Here is a 19,978-nt window from a genome sequence, read left to right on the forward strand (position 1 = left end):
CTTTCACTTCACGAGCTAGGATACGAATTGGTTCTTCTTCATAACTCATATCGGCTTGAATTTCAACCTCGGAGGGACTTATTATGTGCGAAGGATCAGATCTGTAACGTCGAAGCATCGAAACATGAAAGATGTCGTGAATCTTTTCAAGTTCAGGGGGCAAATCAATCTATACGCAACTGGACCAACACGTTTGGAGATTTCGTACGGCCCAATGAATCTCGGACTCAACTTGCCCTTACGGCCAAATCTGAGTATCTTTTTCCAAGGCAAAACTTTAAGAAACACTTTATCTCCCACCTGATATTCAATGTATTTTCGTTTCAAATCCGCATACGATTTCTGACGATCTGTGGCTGCCTTCAGACTTTCACGGATTACTTTTACTTTCTGTTCAGCATATTTAATCAAATCAACTCTGAAAATTTTACTTTCATTGAGCTCGATCCAAAACAATGGCGTACGGCATTTTCGACCGTACAAAGCCTCGTAAGGCGCCATCTTAATGCTTGACTGAAAACTATTGTTGTAAGCAAACTCAATCAAAGGTAGATACCGTTCCTATGAACCACTAAACTCAAGGATGCAGCATCTCAACATATCCTCGAGTATCTGAATTATCCGCTCGGATTGACCATCGGTTTGGGGATGAAAAGCGGTGCTAAAATGCAACTTGGTACCCAAGGCTTCTTGCAATTTCTTCCAAAATCGCGAGGTGAATCTCGGATCTCTATCCGATACGATAGAGATAGGTACCCCGTGTAATCTCACAATCTGAGAAACATACAATTCAACAAGTTTATCCAATGAAAAACCCGTACGTACGGGGATGAAGTAAGCCGACTTAGTCAGTCTATCAACAACAACCCAAATCGCATCTTTCTTACGTGCCGATACAGGCAACCCAGATACAAAATCCATCGTGACTCGATCCTATTTCCATTCAGGTATCATGATCGGCTGAAGTAAACCCGTCGGCACTTGTTGTTCCGCCTTCACTTGCTGAAATAAAACACTTTGAAACAAAATCGGAAATGTCTCGTTTCATACCATGCCACCAAAACTGACGTCTCAGATCGTTGTACATTTTCGTACTCCCCGGGTGAATTGACATTCGGCTACAATGAGCTTCGTTCAGAATCATCGAAATGAGTTCTGAATTTCTTGGAACACACAAATGACTTCTGAACCTCAAACAATCGTCATCATCAATTTGAAACTCTGATTCCATATTCGGAACACATTCGGCCCGTTTTGCAACCAATTCATCATCGACTTTCTGAGCTTCCCGAATTTGATGAATCAATAATCGTTTGGCCTTTAATTCAGCTACTAACACATTGTCGGGTAGAACAGACAAGTGTGCATTTATCGCTCGTAAACCAAACAGTGATTTTCGGCTTAAGGCGTCCGCAACCACATTAGCCTTTCCCGGGTGATAATCAATGACAAGCTCATAATCTTTCAACAACTCAAGCCAACGCCTTTGTCGTAGATTCAAGTCTCGTTGAGTCATCAAATATTTGAGACTTTTGTGATCCGAATATACATGGCACTTCTCACCAAATAAATAATGTCGCCATATTTTCAAGGCGAACACGATGGTAGCTAGTTCGAGATCATGGGTCAGATAATTTTTCTCGTGTGGCTTCAATTGCCTCGACGCATAGGCCACAACTCGACCTTCTTGCATCAATACGCAACCCAACCCAAGTAGGGAGGCATCACTATAAATGACAAACTCTTTGCCTGATTCGGGCTGCACTTATATTGGAGCTTCAGTCAAATAAGTTTTCAGTTGATCAAAACTTTTCTGACATTTTTTCGTCTATTTGAACTTAACATCTTTTTGAAGTAGCTTCGCCATTGGTGTGGCTATCATCGAGAAACCTTTTACAAACCGTCGGTAGTAACCGGCAAGTCCCAAAAAGCTCCGAACCTCAGTAATATTTCTCGGAGACTTCCAGTTAAGTATGGCCAAAATTTTGTTCGGATCAACTCGAATACCCGATGCAGATACCACATGACCCAAGAAGCTGACCTCTCTTAACCAGAACTCACACTTACTGAACTTAGCATATAACTGCTTATCCTGTAAAATTTGCAACACTAATCCCAGGTGTTCAGCATGATCGGTTTCATTTCTCGAATAGACCAAAATATCATCGATAAACACAACTACAAACCGATCCAAATACGGTCTAAAAATCTGATTCATTAAATCCATAAATACCGTAGGGGCATTAGTGAGCCCAAACGGCATCACTAAGAATTCGTAGTGACCGTATCTCGTTCTGAAAGCAGTTTTGGGTATATCTGAATTTCGAATTTGCAACTGATAATAACCCGATCTCAAGTCTATCTTTGAAAACACTGAGGCTCCCTTTAGTTGATCAAACAAATCATCAATGCGCGGCATCGGATATTTATTATTTATTGTCACCTTATTCAGCTGACGATAGTCGATGCACAACCTCATAGTTCCGTCTTTCTTTTTCACAAACAATACTGGTGCACCCCAAGGTGAGAAACTTGGTCAAACGAAACATCTATCCGTCAACTCTTGCAACTGAGCTTTCAATTCCTTTAATTCCGTTGGTGCCATACAATACGGAGCTATCGAAATCGGTGTAGTCCCAGGTACAAGCTCGATGCCAAACTCTACCTCCCGAACAGGTGGTAAACCCGGTAATTCTTTGGGAAAAACATCCGGGTATTAACAAACCACTGGCACAGATTCAGGCTTCTTTTCTAACTCTTTGTCATCAAGTACGTACGCAAGGTATGCTTCACACCCTTTTCTTACATATTTCTGAGCCAACATTGATGATATTACAGCTGGCAACCTATTCAAGTCAGTAGACTCAACTCGGATTATCTCGTTATTTACACACCTCAAATCGATGGTTTTTCTTTTGCAATTAACAATTGCATCATGTACGGTCAACCAATCCATACCGAGGATAACATCAAACTTGTCAAATGGTAAAAGCATCAAATCGGCCGAAAAACAGGAACCTCGGATTACTAGGGGACATTTCTTGCACACTTTGTCGACAAGCACGTAACGACCCAAAGGATTTGACACCCGAATTACAAACTCAGTAGAGTCAACAGGTAGAGTCTTACTGGATGCTAAGGTTTCACATATATAAGAATGAGTAGAACCAGGGTCAACCAAAGCAATCACATTAGTATCAAAGAGAGTAAAAGTACCGGTAATAACATCTAGCGAGGAAGCATCCTCGTGTGCGCGTATAGCGTAAGCTCTAGCAGGAGCACGAGCCTCAGATCTGGTTGTAGCATCTCTAGATCCTCTCTGACCGCCACTAGCATTGCCCGTATTCCTAGATGGTCTACCCCGAGCAGTAGTAGCACCAGGCTTCCCACTCTGATTTACGTTGTGTTCAGACAATCTCGGGCAATCTCTAATAAAGTGGTCGGCTGACCCGCACTTGTAATAGGAGTGGTCATGGAATCTACAGCTCCCCGAGTGCCATTTACCACAATACTGACACTCCATTCTGTCTCGACGGTCATTTCCAACACTGGCGACCGAAGTGACTCGTGCACTCATAGGGGGTCGATCACGGTCTCGTCTAGAAAAACCCGAAGTGTCTCTAGATCGGCCCAAATCATCTCTAAACTTTTTCGATGATTGTTGAAAGCGCCTCCCCGAAGACCTCTTACGAAACTCCTTTGCTCCCATATCAGCTTTTCTTTTCTCCATACTGAGCTCCTCAGCTTTGCAAGCTCGCTCGACAAGTACCACAAATTCTTGGATTTCCAAGATGCCAACATACAGCTTTATATCATCATTCAGCCCATCCTCGAAATGTTTACACATTACGGCTTCTGAGGAAATGCATTCTCGTGCGTATTGGCTAAGCCTCACAAATTTTCGTTCATAGTCGGTAACTGACATGGAACCTTGTTTAAGTTCAAGAAATTCCTTCCGTTTTTGATCCATAAATCTCTGACTGATATACTTTTTCCGAAACTCGGTTTGGAAAAACCCAAGTTACTTGCTCTTTGGGTACAACAGAAGTCAACGTATTCCACCAATAGTAGGCAGAATCACGTAGCAAGGAGATAGTACACTTTAGGCACTCATCGGGTGTGCAAGATAGCTCATCGAGTACCCGACTAGTGTTGTCCAACCAAAATTCAGCTTGCTCGGCATCATCGCTATCCGTAGCCTTAAATTCAGTAGCCCCGTGTTTTCTGTTTCTGTCAACTGGGGGCTTATTTGACCTTATTTGGTCAGTTGCCGAAGGTATTGTAGGTGCGGGGGTGGCATTAGTCGGGAATGGAGGTTGTGGAACAGCCGTATTAGTTCGAATGTATTGATTGAACCAATCATTCATCACGCTATAAAAGCTTGTCTAGCCTCATCATTCGGATTACTAGCAATAGGTTGAGAGTCCACCGGCGCTGTCCCTTGTGCGGGAGCAGGCGCTACACTCTCAAGATCATCAGCTACCACTCGGTCGGGATCGGGATCCATTACTATAAATAAACACATTTTCAATTGTCAGAAATCATCACACTATCAAATAATCACATAATGGCATGTATAGCTAGACCCAAACGTATTACGGTAGTCCTAGAATCGACTAAACCGTAGCTCTGATACCAATAAAATTGTAACACCCGGTACCCGAGACCGTAGTTGGAAACGACCACGAGGTGCTAACAGACAGAATTCATGTATGTTCACAGTCCATTTTAAAAAAAATTTCCAGACAGCTGGCTAACTGCGTCACTGTCACCTTAAAAATCATATCTTTAGTTCCAAAACTCGAACATCAGTTTCGTAATTTTTCCCTGAAACTAGACTCATATATCCATCCACAAATTTTTTCTACAATTTTTGGTCGAGCCAATTAGTACAGTTTATTAGTTAAAGTCTCCCCTGTTACAGGGTTCGACTACACTAACCTTCTTGCATTGAGACTAAGATAACTCCTTATACAGGGCTTCAATACTTATCCCGTTTGTTTCTAATCAAACTCGACTCAAAAAGGAATCTATACATATATGGCATGACTTCTAATTATCTCTGGCTAATTTATAATGAATTTCCAAAGTCAGATCAGGGGATCCAGAAATTGCTCTGGACCTATCCCACGAAAACTTAAATACCTCTTAAAATACGACTCATATGACCGTTTTGTTTCATCCATATGGAAGTAGATTCATCAAGGTTCGATTACATAATTTATTCACTATTTAATTCCATTCCTACTATTTTTAGTGATTTTTCAAATTCACACCACTACTGCTGTCAGCATCTGCCTTTAAGGTAGACTTTACCTATTACATAGTTTCCATGATTCAACTAACCCTTTTGCATATATAGCACAAAGTATGATTGTGATTAACCATTCCAATGGCCAATCATTGCCAAGCATATCCACACCTCTCAATAACCATATACATACAAAATGAAGATAACATTATGCTCAAAAATATATATAAGCCATTTTCGCATGGCTATCCAAATTTGTACAATACCGAAAGGTACATGACCAACATCAAAAAGGGTAGTCCTATACATGCCATTTCAAAGTTCAACCAAAAGTGTACCAAAAGGGGCTTTGATAGTGTGGACGACTTCGACTTAGATAATCCCGAGTCCGATAGCTGACGAACCAAAATCTATAAAACAGAGAATCAAAGAAACGGAGTAAGCATTTAATGCTTAGTAAGTTTTGAGCCATGAAATTAGACACAACTAAAGTATAACATTCGTATGGCTAAACGGATAATTTCATATGCACAAATTCTCAATATCATACTTACTTCACATTTTCGACCCTTATATTCATACACAAAAGATCAATTTAGCCAAAGGCCGGTAGCTCATTTATCAACTGAGCGAATACTATTTGTAAGGAATCAACCAATTCAATGCATATACGAAACATACCTCATCGCTGGGATTTTACGAGCGTATTAATTGAAATTATTACAGCAAGATCGCTCATTCCCAAGCCAGCTACCTTCGGGATTTAATCGGATATAGCTACTCGCTCGAATGCCTTCGGGACATAGCCCGGATGTAGTAACTCGCACAAATGCCTTCGAGACTTAACCCGGATATAGTAACTCACACAAATGCCTTCGGGACTTAGCCCGGAGCTAGTCACTAGCGCAAATGCCTTCAGGACTTAGCCCAGTTATCATCCGAATATTCACGCATATATCAATAAATCATGACACATTTATATCTCGTTTTCATAATTAGAGTTCAAACACAAGTCACGTATTAAGCATTAACATTTTCAGATCAAAAGCTACATACAAAGGGCATGAGTTTGATTTGCTTATAACATAATCTAATCGAATCATAATCTAAGTTTCATTACTTGAAAACTTACCTCGGATGTTGTCGAACGATTTCAGCGACTATTCGATCACTTTTTCCTTTCCCTTATCCAACTTTGGTCCTCTAAGCTCTTGAGCTAATTCAAAGAAATTTAACTTATTAAAGTCTCATTATGCTAGCTTATGGTCGAATATGAGAAGGAGTTTGATAGGTCATATGGCCACCTTTAGCTCAAATAAAAAATGGTCATACGCATTTTTAATCACATTGAGCAATTTAATACAATTAATCTAACATTTCTTCATGTGCACCTTTATGACCGAAAACACACATCATTAACCTAATATCAATTACTAAGCACTTTAGCAATTTCTCCTTGAGCCGATTATCCAAGTCAAGATAGATTCATCATCATGCTTACCTATAACCGAACACATGCAACACTAATCCATCTATTCATTCATGCGTGCATCTTATTCAAGCATGTATATCTACACCCGAATTCATCATATAAATGACTATGAATTTACTCAAACAATCTCAATACCACACATGGTGCTCAAGCCCTTTTTCAATTTCAAAACTCGGCTAGTACAACTATATACACTAGTAAATCAAACACTAACAATTGCACTTCACCTTACTACCATTTCTCATCCAAATAACATGAACAACAACCATATTTCTCTTCTACTTCCTACCATGGCCGAATGCATCAAAACACCATACCATTTCAATTTTGGTCATGGTTAAACAAAGAACTTAATGTCTAACTCAAAAATGCTAAAAAAAAATTCAAAAGTCATCAATCCACCCTCACATGTATCCTTACAAAGCTTCACTTTTAGCATGCAAATGACATCAACACCAATCCACCTTAGTCGAATATCATCTCTATGACATAGCAAAGATTTGAACCATGGGCTAGGTAGAACTCAAACTAACAACTAAAAGCATACATGAATCTCATGGAACAACATCAACATACCTTAACCTAGATACAAGTATGGCCGAACCTCTTCCTAATCCTCTTCCAAGCCAAACATGAAGCAAGAGAGCACCTTCCTTCTTCCTTCCTCCTTAGAACTTTCGGCCAAAAAAATGTAAAAGGATTGACACTTTTTTTTCTTTGTTTTCATCATTTTCCCTTCCATTATTTTATTACCATGCTCCTTATTTTATCATTTCTCCCATGAAACACCAACATAACATGTTTATGACATGTTTTGCCTATCACACTTTGTCCACCCTATTTGTCATGGCCGGCCACTACTAATTAGGGGGGAAATTGACATGCAAGTCCGCCCTTTTTATTACATGCACTAATAGATCCTTAGGTTTTGACCTACCACATTTCAAAAGTGTCACACATAAGTCCTATTGACTAAATTCACATGCAATTTACTAAATAGAAGCTTAAAACTTTCACACATTCATATTCACATATTTTAGAAAATAAATATCACATTCAAATAATTTGGTGACTCGGTTTAGCGATCCCGAAACCGCTTTCCGACTAGGGTCACTTTAAGGCTGTCACATTACTAGTCTTGAATAGGGATAATAACATAACTTAGGGTTCTCTACGGGACAAGTTAAATGAATAAATCATCCGATTCGGAGCCAGAATAACAAGTACAGTCTAGGTGGATTTTTCCTTAGGTATTGTCTTAGTTTAATCGATTTTCCCAAAAGCAATTCCCCAATTCCATTCTCTGTGAATTCTTAGTTTAGATAATTAGTTAGTTAAAACAAAACCTCTTTATTCTTAGGCTAGATAATAAAAAGACAGTCATTACTAGTACTTTTAGTTCCTTTGGGTTCGACAATCCGGTCTTGCTAAACTATACTACTGTTCGGTAGGTACACTTGTCAACATCGCGATAATAGTTAGTTTCAAGAACGATTAATTATAAATATTTAAAACCTATCACGAAATCACGCGATCAGTAACATCTCAGTTTTAGCTAAATCGAAACAGTGGTTTTGAAACCACAAATTCAATTTCAAAAAATTATTTTAATATTATTTTTGGTATTTACAGCATGTTATTTTATATGTGTAAAAATTTTGTGATCTAATTTTACTGTTTGAATGGTTAATTCGGTAAAAAGGCCTAACTTGCATAAATTGCAAAAGTGTTGTTCTATTAGCTAATGATGTCAAATAGCTATAGAACATTGAATTTTAGGTCCTTAAGTGGTAAATATACCATTATTTGGTTAGTGGATGTCAATGGTTTGGCATAAATGAAATTTTGTAATAATTTTAAGGTTAAAATGGTAAAATAGTTAATAAATGTTGTATTAATAAGAACAAAGCGAATTTTTGTCCATCTTTTCTCTTTTTTGGATGAATTTTGATGAAGAAGAAAGCTTTTGATTTAGTTTTAGGGTTCGACACTTGCAAGGTTAATTGGTAAGTGTTTTGAGCTCAGTTTTTGATGATTTTTACGTTTTTGAGATCATTGCTTAGTATTCTAGCTAGACCGTACATTAGATTTCGAAAATGTTAAAGATTTTGTGAGTTGCCATTGTTGAATCTATGTGTTATTTGATGTTTAATTTTGAAATATGAAAGCTTGATGATAGATTTTCATCTTTTGTAAAGTGGTTTTTGATGAAAATGCATATAGGGATTAAATTGTGAAATGTGCAAATTATGTGGTTGAAATGTTAAATAAATGAAATTTTTGGGCTGCTAGGGACCTATAAATAATTCGACCAAGCTTGGGTCTATTGAATTTATGTGAATTTTGTGTTTTGTGATATATGGACTAAATTGTTAAAAGTGTGAAAGTTTAGGGGCTAATGTGTAAATAGGCCTAAATGTATGTTTTGGACTTAATTTAATGAATGGTTGATTGGGTAAGTTAATTTTAAATATATTTATATCAAGAAAGGAGAAATACGGACTTGTATCGGGGAAAACATAAAGTTATTGACTAATCGACTCGATTCGCCGTTTTAACATCTGAGGTAAGTTCGTATGTTATAATTTTATTCCAAAAGTATTTTATGTTGTTTGATATAGCATGAATTGTGATTATGTGATTATGGACAAGTTCAGAAATGAGTCGACTAAGATTCGACAGTTGGAATCTCAGTTGAACCTTAGAAATAGTTTAGGATGCTAGTGACATGTCTTTAGGGATACCTTGAGTTGGCTTCGGGCCATGATTTAGCACTTCAGCTGCGAGAAAAACTGACTTAGCTTTGGAAAATGCATATCGACTGATTTGGCTTTGAGCTTACTTAGCTTTGGACCATGCATATCAACTGATTTGGCTTTGAGCCATGATATCAATATTTTGGATAAGATACCTTGATTTGGCATCAGGCGAAGGTATAGGTACTTATCGTGTGAGACCCTTTAGTATTTGATTTCTATTCTGAATGGTTCAATGGGTAAATGAAAGGTGAGAACGTATATATGATTGGTACGAGATGGTAGAGGTTTGTGAATAAACCATTTTAGATTTGAATTGAAGAAATGATGATGAAAGTATATAGTTTTGTGAATGAGTACTTGAAAGGTTTGACAGTTAATGAATGTTACATATTGATTTAAGTTTATGTCATTGCATTAAGTTTATCTCATACGAGCTTACTAAGCTTAAAAGCTTACTTCGTGTTATTTTTCTATGTTTTATAGTGAATCAAGGCTAGCTCGGATCAGGGAGTCGTCAGGAACATCATCGCACTATCAAATATCTAAGTTGGTACTTTTGAATTATTCAATTACGGTATATGGCATATATAGGCTAGATGTGGTAGTTTGGTTATGATCATAGCCATGAGATTTGGCTTGTAAATGATGTTAATATTGATGTGTGTTTGGAAATTAGAAATGGTTTGTAAATATATATGTTTTGGTTTGTATATATATAGCTATGAGTGATGACTTATTTTGGCAAGTTTTGGTATGAATATGGTGATGGTTTTATAGTTGCTCAAATGGTTAATTGATTTGTGGAGTATAAATGCTTCAGAAATGCCTTGATAAGATATGATTTTAGATGTTGTGTTGGTTAACTATAGGGTAAGTTATGTATGTGTAAATTATGGTAAATGAGCCATATTATTTGATATTGTTTTGGCATGTATTTGGCTAAGTAAATGGTAGTGATTTGAGAATTGGAATAGATGAAATTATAATGGTATGAATTGTGCATTTGGTTGATGATTTTGGCTGCCTAATTGTATAATGAAATGATATCATTTTTCCTTGTATAGGTACTTTGAAGTTGGGGTGGCAAATTGTCCTTGCGAATGGCCTATTTTTGTCCACACGGGCAGAGACACAGGCGTTTGTCTGAGCTATATGTGACACATGATTATGTTACACGGTCGTGTATCACCAGGTGTTGAAATTGAATTAATTTTAGTATGCTCCTCAGGGTCTCACACACGGGCGTGTGACTTGCCGTATGGTACAAGTCAATATACCCCCTAATTGGCACACGGCCTAGCACACGGGCGTGTGGTCGGCCGTGTGACCCAAGTCAGTATGTATGCCCTATTTCTACATGGCCTAAGACACGGACGTGTCTAGAGCTGTGTGAGGCACACGGCCTATTCATACAGGCATGTGGCCCCTGTATGGTTGAAATTTTTCTAAGTTTCCAAAATTTTTGTATGTTATCGGTTTAGTCCCGAACTACTTCTAAAGCATGTTTAAGGCCCCGTAAGCCCTTATAAGGGACAATGTGATTGTGTTGAATAATTTATGAGAATGAATGTTTTATGTTTGATAAATGTATGTATGCTATATGTTGTGAATCGATCGGTAATACCTCATAACCTTACTCTGGTGACGGATACGGGTTAAAGATGTTACATTTTATTGGTATGAGAGCTACAGTTTAATCGACTTTAGGACTAATGTAGTGTGTGTGAGTGTCTAGCTATACATGCCATATATACTCTGCAATAGTATGATGATTCTTGACAACTTAAATTGTGTTTTCATATTGTAATGGATCCCGATCGAGCTATAGCCGATGAGGTTAAAAGTAATGTGCCTGCTCCCGTACAAGGGACAGTGCCATCTAATTCTAGACCTGTGATGGGAAGTCAGGGAGGAGAGGCCAAAGAAGCCTTCTTCCAAATGATGAACGAATGGTTCAGTCAATGCATTCGTAGAAATCCGGCTGCTCAGCAACCTCCACCCCCACTTATTCCTTAGCAAATCCCTGTTATTCCTCAAGTTATAGATTTGATACGGTTGAGTAAGCCTCGAGTTAACAAGATCCGCAAACAAGGGGTTGAAGAGTTCAGAGCTAATACTGATGATAATGCTGAGAGAGCTGATTCTGGCTCAAAAATATGATGCGAGTATTCGATGAATTTTCTTGTACTCCTGATGAATGTATTAAATGTGTTGTATCTTTGCTGAGACACGCCGCGTATCAATGGTGAAACACGTTGATATTTTTGGTTCCAAATTAATGGATTACTTGGGAGTTCTTTCAATCCAAATTTCGAAAGAAATACATCAGTCAAAGATTTCTCGATCAAAAGCACAAAAAGATTCTAGAATTAAAACAAGCATTAATAATTGTGATAGAATATGAAAGTGAATTTATACGGTTGAGTAAGTACGCTCGAGAGTATGTTTCTACCGAAGAAATTATGTGTAAATGGTTTGTTGATAGGTTGAACAAAGATATTAAAATTCTGGTTAAGATATTAGATTTAAAAGAATTCATTGTGTTAGTTGATTGGGCTTGTAAAGCCAAAGACTTTAGTAGAAAAAATAAGAAAGTTGATTTAGATGCTAGAGATTTAAGAAAAATACCGATGAATAAACCTTATCATTATTCACCAAAGAAATTTCGAGTTCATATAGTCGATCGAATGCATCTGTGGGGTACCAAAATAGAGATCGTGGAAATCAACATGTGAAATCTAAAGCTCAAGCTATTTCTGTTTCGAGTGTTGGCAGTGTGAGAAATAACAAACCTGAGTGTCAACAGTACGAGAGAAGAAATTTTAGTTAAAGCTGGAATAAGAGTACTAAAGCTTGTTTCAAATGTGGCTCGCTAGATCATTTTATTAAAGGCTGTTCTGAGATGTCTGAGAAAGATAGACCTTTAAATGTCAGACCAAGTAATATGTCAACTAGAGGAAGACCAACAAGAAATGCTAGAAATGTGAGTGTTAGTCGAGAGGCGACAAAGGACTCCACTGTGAGATCCAAGGCCAGAGCACTTACTAGAGCCTATGTTATTCGTGCTCGTGAAGAAGCATCATTTCCAGATGTTATCACCAGTACTTTCACTTTCTATGATACTACTGTGATTGCATTGATAGATCCAGGATAGATCAACTCATTCTTATATATGTATGAATTTAGTATCTAGTAAGACTTTTCTTGTATAGTCTACTGAATTTGTGATTAGAGTATCGAACCGCATAGGCAAATGTGTTTTGGTTGACGAAGTCTGAAAGAATTGTCCGTTAATGAATCGGGATTTCTTTTTTCCGTCTAATCTGATGTTGTTGTGGTTCGATGAATTTGATGTGAATTTGGGTATGGATTGGCTTATAATACCCTTAACCCGTATCCGTTTTCGGAATAGAGTTACGAGGCATTATCGGATAATACATATCATTAATATACATTTATGCATTCATAATTAAAATCCATTCAAATCATTCACATTGTCCCTTATAAGGCTCTACGAGACCTTAAAACATGCTTAGAAGTGGTTTGGGATTAAACCAATAACTTTTACAAGCGTTGAGAAACTTATAAAATTTTCAAGCATTCAGGGATCACACACCTGTGCGAACAGGCCATGTGACACGCCCGTGTCACAGACCGTGTGAAAACAGGGAATACATTCTGACTTGTACCACACGACCGAGGACACGCCCGTGTGCTAGGCCATGTAAAGTCTAAAGGGGTTAATGACTTGGCCACATGCCCATGTACCAACCCGTGTGCCACACACGGCCAATAGACACGCCCGTGTGTCTAGGCCATGCCAAACTTGTAGGGTATATTGACTTAATTTCAAAAGGCTACCCCAAGGGACACACGGCCGTGTACCAAGGCCATGTGTCACACACGGTCGAGTCACATGCCCGTGTACTCAGCCGTGTGGAGTGAAAATAGGCTTGGTTTAAGCCACATTTCTCACCTTTCACATGCATACCTAAAAGACAACATTTTGCGCCATTTCAATACATTAATAGTCAATCAAAACATGTTTTTTATGTACCAAACATGTCATATCAATTCTTTCCGTTTCATCAACTCAAATCATAACCATTTCCAATACAAAACACATACCAAAACTAGGATGATTCATTTCTCATTTCACACCTATTCCATCACATACCAAAACACATATCGCATTCATTAATTCAACCTATTTCAAATATGTATTTTATCAACATCAATCACACATAAAGCTTGACTTATAAATCATCAATTAACCATTCATTTATTAAGTCCAAATTCATGCTTTTCATAAGTAAATACTCAACATATACCAAATGACCAAATGTTCATCTTGAACATCACCAACCATACCAAATTATGTCATTACACAAGGTAAATTACACATCAAGCATAAGTGATTATTAAGCCATACAAAATGACCAAATACATCATCAAAACCTTTATCAAAAGGACTCAAGCCTATGAATGCCATAAAACTAGGCCACAAGGTGTAAAATACCGAAAATCAATAGCCGGATATTATGATGTGATCTCCGTTGACTCCCAACCCGAGTGAAAGTTTGAGACACTATTAAACATAGAAAAATAACACAAAGTAAGCTTCACAGCTTAGTAAGTTCGTATATGAGCCTAAAATGATGAGCCTAAAATGATCATAATATTCATATAGCAATCCGATATAGATAAATCATTAACATTAAAAGCATCAATTCATGAGCTAACATCAAATTATTCATGTTCTCATTCACAAATTCTCAACCTCATATAACTTGATACTTTAATAGTTTTTCCGTACATACTTGTATCGATACCTTTCTATTTATCACCCATACTCTTATCAAACCTCTCTGTTCTATAAGTGCTTATGATACAAATTCATTGATTTTCCGATGCCATAGTCCAACTGTGGTCTTACACATATATTGCTAAGGCCCTGCCATGGTCTTTCTTTCACGTGCCATAACTCGGTTATGGTCTTATTGGTTGAGTGCCATATGTATATTTATTGAAAACAACTATTATTCATATCTCACATAAAATTGAATATATACTTCATTATAGTCAAATAAACACATTTTGACATGAAACATACTTATACATAATTCTTTCTTATTTAATATACATAATACAATATGAACTCACCAATTTTCTTTCATTCGATTCTCACATAAATTCTGTACGTACTTGTATTACTTACTCCAACCATACTTTAATTCTTGTCTTGACTATGCCTGTTGAACCGTTCGAAATCATTAAGGATACCCGGCAATCACAAATAGAGGATACCCGGCAATCACAAATAGCTCATACAATGCCATATCACATATATGGTCTTACATATTATCACATATCAATGCCACTATCCCAGACAGGGTCTTACACGAAATTGATTAACGATGCCAATGTCCCAGACATGGTCTTACATGTAATCACATCTCGGTAGCCTAATGTCATGACATTTGTATCCTATACTATTACTAAGGTTCGCACGGGACTTTTGGGTGCCGTAACTCTATCGATTCTTACTCGTAGTTGCTCATTTGACATTCATAGTAGCTCAATGACAAGTAAACTTATATAATTCAATTCAATTCAGTAATAAATAAGCATCTATAACACAATTTAAATATATTTATTAGCATACGAACTTACCTCATTCGCTGTAACGATAAATTAGGTCAACTAATCTGATACTTTATTTTCCCATGTTCTAGATCCAAATCTCATTTTTCTCAATCTAAATAATAACAAAATTTACTTATTTAATCATTAATTCAATCAATTTAACACAATTTACATGTTTTGGAAAAATTACACTTTTGCCCCAATTATTTCACATTTTTGCAATTTAGTCCTTATCATATAAAGTCCAAATTTCATGCAATTTCATCCTACCCATGCTTAGTCTAATTCTTCTTATTTCCTTAGTAGCCCATATTTTCCAAATAATCACACTTTTAACCACATAATTTCAATATTTCACAATTTAATCCCTAATTGGCATTTTTGTGAAAAATCACTTTATAAAACTTGTAAATCTAGCTTCAAACGTTAATAAACTATCATAAACATCTAGATAACCAAGAATTCAACAATGGAATCATTCAAAATCTATAATAGTTTCAAAAATAAAGATACGGGCTAGTTAGATTAAGCTGCAACGATCTCAAAAACGTAGAAATTATTAAAAACGGGTCAAAATCCATACCTAAATGAGAAAAATAATGTTGAATGAACCTATCTCATCCATGGCTGCCATTCTTTTCAACATTTTGCAAAATGGATGATAAAAAAAAGAATTTTGGCTTTTCTTTTATTAATATTAACCTTTATTAAGTATTTACTTAATTAACCTTTAAAAACATTAGTAATTACACAAATTTCCACTCCATTATCATCCACTATCTCATAAATGGGCTATTTACCACATAAGGACCTTCACGTTTTAGTTCTATAGCTATTTGACACCTTTAGCTTATAGAACACAACTTTTACGCTTTACGTGATTTAGTCCTTGTTACATGGCTAATGATGCATGATGCTATAGTGAATTGTAGATGGAAGACAATTGAACTGAAATGTTAGAATAATGAGACTATTAGAATTGAATTTGATGATCTGAATAGTTTTCCAGTTGTGATCTTGTCTATGTTAGCTCAGAGATTTGTGAGAAAGGAGTGTTAAGCTTATCATGCTTATGTACTTGATACGAAAGTCACAGAAACAAAGATTGAATTAGTACCAACTGTGTGCAAGTATCCAGATGTATTTCCCAAAGAGTTACCGGGTTTACCACCTATCAGAGAGGTTGAGTTTTGTACTGAATTAGTACCGGAAACAGCGCTAGTATTGATAGCTCCATACAGAATGGCTCCAATAGAGTTTAAAGAATTGAAAGCTCAGCTGCAAGAGTTGACAAATAGAGGTTTTGCTAGACCAAGTTTCTCTCCCTGGGGTGCACCGGTGTTATTTATGAAATATAAAGATGGCACGATGAGAATGTGTATAGACTACTAACAACTTAACAAAGTGACGATCAAAAATAAATATCGATTGCCACAAATAGATGATTTGTTTGATTAGTTAAAAGGAGCAACGTTGTTCTCAAAAATTGATTTGAGATTGGGTTATTACCAGTTGCGAGTTAAAGACTTAGATGTGCCAAAGACTGCATTTAGAACAAGGTATGAACACTACGAATTTCTTATTATGACTTTCGGACTAACAAAGGCACTTGCTATTTTTATGGATTTGATGAACAAGATTTTCAGGCCGTACTTAGACCGATTCGTAGTTATGTTTATTGATGATTGTTGATTTACTCTCGTGATAAATCTTGTGACAGCCCTAAATTGACCCTAGTCGGAAAGTGGTTTCGGGACCGCTAAACCGAGTCACCAAAGTATTTGAATATGATATTTATTGTCTAAAATATGTGAATATGAATGTGTGAAAGTTTTAAGCTTGGATTTAGTCGATTGCATGTTAATTTAATTAATAGGACTTATGTGTGACACTTTTAAAAGGTGATAGGTTAATCTATAAGGACCTATTAATGCATGTTATAAAAATGATGGGTTTGCATGTTAAATTGACCAAAGTCTAGATGGTGGCCGGCCATGCTATGGGTTAAAGCATATTATAAACATTTTGTGTTAATGTTTTATGTTAGAAATAATAAAATAAAAGGTTAGTAATAAAGTAATGAAAAGGGAGGGGTGATGAAAACAAAGTTGTCTCATCCATGCTCCCCCATTGCCGTGACTTGAGGAAGGAAGAAGAAGAGGATTCTCTTGCTTCATGTTCGGCTGTTTAATGTTTAGGAAGAGGTATGTTTGATGTTATTCCATGAAGTTCATGCATATTTTTAGATGTTAGTTTGAATTCTACCTAGCCCATGGTTTAAATTCTTTTTGCTATTTGATGGAGATGATACTCGGCCATGGGTGTTGTCTTCTTGGTTGGTGTTTGATGTTGTGGTGATGAGGCATGAAGATGATTGAGTTTGAGTGCTTAATAAAAAGGATTGGATGTGAGTGTGTGTGAGAATTTGAAAAGGATGGGTCTTGACAACTTCATGAAGTATTCGGCCATGGTGCTAAAATGTTGTATTGTGTTTAAACTTAGAATTTTTAGTTATATGGATGTGTTAAGTTGCTTGAAATGTTAGATTAATTTGAACTCATCACCAAGTTCTTTAGGCAACCCATGTTAAAAATTTTGGTATTGAGATGCCTAGAACTTTCGGCCATAGTAGCAATGGAGAAATAAGGTTTTTGTTTCTTGTTAAATTGGATGTATCTTGTTGTATGAGTGCTTGAACAAACTATGATTAAATAGATGCATAGATTCAAGGTGGGAAGAATTGGCTATTATGCTTGATACTAATGCCGAATATGAGAATGTTGTACTTGAAAAATGTAGGTGCACATGACAAGTGTATTCGGCTTAGGGCATAAAGGATATGAAAATTTTGGTATTTATTTTTGATTATGTGTGTGTATGACCATGGATAATTGGCTGGACAAATATTATAAATACATAGTGTATGTTAAATTTATTAAGCTACAAAACATTATACATGTTCGGCCAAGGTAAATTATTTGAGTAAAGTATATCTTGATGGTACATTTCGGCTAGTATAAAATGTATATGGATGTCGTATGACTATGTTTGATTTGGGAAGTAAATTGTTTGATTTAGCTCAAGAGCCTAGAGGATCAAAGTTGGATAAGGGAAAGGAAAAAGTGATCGTATAGCCGTCGAAATCATTCGACAACATCCGAGGTAAGTTTTCGAGTAATGAAACTTAGTTTATGATTTGATTAAGTCATGACATATAAGCATAACAAATAAACAGTGATATAATGATTGTACTTGAATTGTATATTGAGGTGATTAGTTTATACCTATGAGGGTAGCCGAATGTGTATAGAGATCATGTTATAAAGCAAATCAAAATCATGCTCTTTGTATGTGGCTATTGAGCCGAAAATGGTAATGGTTGATAAGCGTCTTGTGTTTGAATTCTAGTTATGATAATGAAATATGGATGTGTCATGATTTTTTGGTATATGTGCTTGATTATTCGGATGATATCCGGGCTAAGTCCCGAAGGCATTTGTGCAAGTTACTATACCCAGGCTAAGTCCCGAAGGCATTTGTGCTAGTGACTATATCCGGGCTATGTCCCGAAGGCATTTATGCTAGTGACTATACCCGGGCTAAGACCCGAAGGCATTTGTGCGAGTTGCTATATCCGGCTAAATCCCGAAGATACTTGGGTTTAGAAGTGAGCGATCTTGCTGTAATAATTTAAATTAATACGCTCATAAAATACAAACGATAAGGTATGTTTCGTATATGCATTAGAAAGGTTGACTCCTTTCAAATAGTACTCGCTCAATTGATTAACGAGCTTCCGGCCTCTAGTTAGGTTTGATACCCTGTGTATGATTATATTGGTTGAATCGTGAAGTAATTATGATTTTGAGAATGTGCATATATGAAATTATTCATTTAGTCATATGAACGCTATACTTTAGTCGTAAATAATTTCATTACTCAAAACTTACTAAGCATTAAATGCTTATTCCGTTTCTTTAATTCTCTGTTTTATAGATTTTGTTCGTCAGCTATCGGACTCGGAATTGTCGAAGTCGAAGTCGTCCACACTATCTAAGCCCTTTTGGTACTCTTTTAGTTAAACGTTGATAATGGCATGTATAGGACTAACCTTTGTTGTTAATTAAGTACCTTTGGTGATGTGTATACATTCGGATAGCCAAGCAAAAATGGCTTAAATATTTTGAGCATAGTATTAAAATCATTTTGTATATATATGGTTATTGAGAGGTGTGGAAATGCTTGGCAATGATTAGCCATTGGAATGGTTAATCACGATCATATTTGGTACTATGTATGTCCAATGGCTAGTTGAATCATGGAAACTATGGAATAGGTGAAATTTCCCTTAAAATAGATGCTGACAGCAGCAGTGATGTGAGTTTGAAAATTCACTAAAAATAGTAGGAATGTAATTAAATAATGAATAAATTATGTAATCGAATCTTGATGAGTCTATTTTCATATAAAAGAAGAGAAATGACCATATAGCCGTATTTTATGATATGTTTAAGTTTTCGTGAAACAGGGCCAGAACAGTTACTGGATCCCCTGTTCTGACTTTGGAAATTTACCATAAATTAACCAGAAATAATTAGAAGTCATGCTTTATATGTACAGATTCCTTTTTGAGTCTAGTTTCACTAGAAACAAACGGAATATGTATTGAAGACCTGTACAGGGAGATATATAAGTTTTAATGCATGAAGGTCAGAGTAGTCGAACCCTGAAACAGGGGAGAATTTAACTAATAAACTGTACTAATTGGCCTGATCAAAAATTCTAGAAAATAATCTGTAGATGGATATAGGAGTATAGTTTCAGGGAAAA

Source organism: Gossypium hirsutum, chromosome A11 (assembly GCF_007990345.1).
Source record: "Gossypium hirsutum isolate 1008001.06 chromosome A11, Gossypium_hirsutum_v2.1, whole genome shotgun sequence".
Classification (NCBI taxonomy): domain Eukaryota; kingdom Viridiplantae; phylum Streptophyta; class Magnoliopsida; order Malvales; family Malvaceae; genus Gossypium; species Gossypium hirsutum.